The sequence below is a fragment of the Bison bison genome, unplaced genomic scaffold, assembly GCF_000754665.1.
Source record: "Bison bison bison isolate TAMUID 2011002044 unplaced genomic scaffold, Bison_UMD1.0 scf7180017864093, whole genome shotgun sequence".
NCBI classification, from domain to species: Eukaryota; Metazoa; Chordata; class Mammalia; order Artiodactyla; family Bovidae; genus Bison; species Bison bison.
The window spans coordinates 466,711-469,329 of NW_011494665.1; positions in this window are offsets into that span (position 1 = coordinate 466,711).

Sequence of the window (2,619 nt, forward strand, 5' to 3'; positions counted from 1 at the left end):
TGAGGATCACCTGCTCACCCTTGAAACCAGCTCTTTCAACTACCAAATTCTCTCTGAAGCCTTCTTGACTTCCTTCCCCCATGCATCCTTATCCTGGGCAAAATGGACCACTCCTTCCTACATCCCCCAAATCTCCGGCTTCTAGTTCAGCTCCTGTCACTCTGAATTATCTGAGTTTGTTTACCCATGCATCTCCCCTGCCCTCGTGTCTTATTTATCTTTGTAGCCCTTGAAACTATCACACACTCCAGCACATAATACATTTCTAATAGATGCTCCGTGAAACCATGATAACAAACCAGCCAGGGGCAGAGAATGCAGAGAGGAAAACATACTGCCTTTGGAGCCAGACCTGAACTGAATCGTAGCTAAACATACTTACTAGCTTGCTTGAGCAAGTTATTAGTAACTTACTGCACCCGGCCTTTGTCAAGTGCAAGGTGCACTGCACTCTCACAGCACGATGCTCAGCACCTGCAGGGCTCTCTGCCTTCCCCTTCAGGTGGTCGTGGGTGAGGTTCAGGCCACGTATGAGGGCCTTGGCCCCAAGGGCTACACCAGGGAGTATGCAGGTCTGATTGCCGTAACACCTTCCCAGCCAGAGTCTACACTCTGGACATGCTGGAAGAGAGAGACTGTGAACCCTAACTCTCCCAGGCCCCCTAGACCTCAAGTTCCAGCCCCCAGTGTCTATGAGATCCCGAACTCCGCTGAACATCTTCCTGTGCTGACCTTCACCCCTCACTGGTGCCTTCCGTGGCCCCCAGCTTCATAGGTCCCTCATCACGTCTGGAGCTTCCTCTGGTGGTCTGGGGTCCCTGGATATCTCCAGGATCCTCTACACTGCTCCACCGCTCTCCCTTCCCAAATACTTCCAAGCAGTCCTGGGGCCTGTCTGTCACCAAGAACCCTCTCTGCTGGCTCTCGACTCCCCAGGTCCCTCCTCTCTGATCCTCTCCTCCGCCAAGCTCTAACCCTGCACCATCTGGCCGCGCGGCCAGCTGGCTGGCACAGGGGCTCAAGCTGCTGCAGGATTCCTTCTGCTGCAGTGCCATCACCACTGCCCAGCCAGCTCCTTCCTTTGCCGGGTTGAAATTCGCTTTAACAGCACATTCAGCCTGAGCAGACTTCTGGCAAGTCTGATGTTCCCCAAGTACCCACAGCAGGGGAGAGAAGCGGAAGAGAATTGGGGAGGGCAAACTGATCTGACCTGGTGTGCTCCTCACAGGGCCCCAGGTCTTTGCCCAGACTTCCCCAGGACCTGGCAGCCCTCCCCACCCAAGACTTCTTATCAAGGTCCAGCCCAGATGCCCCACATTGCTATTTCCCCTGGGACTCCCTCTGTCACTCCAGCCAGAAGAGAGCTCTCTCCTCTGAGGTCTTGGAGGATGCACATGGCTCTGGGCTTGACTGCTTCTCCTCTGTGGTCCTAGCCACCTTAGAACCCTTATCTCCTTGAGGGGAGATATTTGGTGTATGATTTGATATTTGGTGTATGGACTGAACTGTGCCCCCTCAAAATTCATATGCTGTAGTCCTACCCACAATGTGACTATATTTGCAGATATAGTCTTGAAAGAAGTCATTAAGGTCAAAGGAGGTCATAAGGTGACGCCCTAATCCAACAGGACTAGTGTCCTCGGAAGAAGACACACCAGAGACACCTCCCGCCCCCGCTTCCCCATGTGAGCCCAGAGGAAAGGCTGTGTGAAGGCATGGCGAAAAGACAGTCACCTGCAAGCCAGGAAGAGGAGCCTCACCAGAAACCGACGCTGCTGGCACCCTGATCTTGGACTTTCAGCCTCCAGAACTGTGAGAAAATAAATTTGCATTGTTTATGCTGCCCAGTCTGTGGTTTTTGTTATGGCAGCTCAAGCAGACTAATACCTCCAGGAACTCAGGGAAAGGGTTCTAGGAAGGGAACATCAACAGGCAAGCCATCCCACACATGCCCATCAGCCCTTCCTGTCATCAGTTCAGCTGCTCACAGGACTGAGCAGAGGGACCAGACCCAGTTGCTAGGAGCCCAGCCAGAGGGACGACCTGAGGCTGCCCCTACACCCTAGCCTTAAGGAGGCTGTGGTTAAATGTCCCCATCACGGGGCTAAGAATTTATAGGCAAGAAGGGAACAAAAGACCTGAGCTCCTCCTACAAACCAGCAGACACTTTGCTGGGCTCAGCACCCTTCTGCAGATGGAATCCCCAAACCACCTTTCCAGAGAAGTGTGCTTCCCCCAAGTTTCGGACCAGGCAACCAAGGCTTGGAGAGATCAGGCAACTCACCCAGGTTGATCTTGGCACAAACATGGAGGGGGATGAAAAGTCACAGCTTCAGAGAGGCTAAGGCTCTTCCAAGCACATCCACCTGATGACAGGGTGAGGAACTCGTGGGATTTCGACGGCAGACCTGGAACCCGGTCTGTGTTTTTGGGAGGAGTCCACTGTTCCTGAGTTTAAAAGAATTCTTCCCCTGCCAGAGCTGCTGGCCTGGGCCCAGGCCTCCAGACAAAGAGAGTGAGTAATTCCATTTTAAAGGTGAAAAATGCTTCCGTTGCAATTATCACACAGTGTATCAAAGCAGTGGGCATGGTTTCCAGAAACGGGGGGAGGGGGTGGCT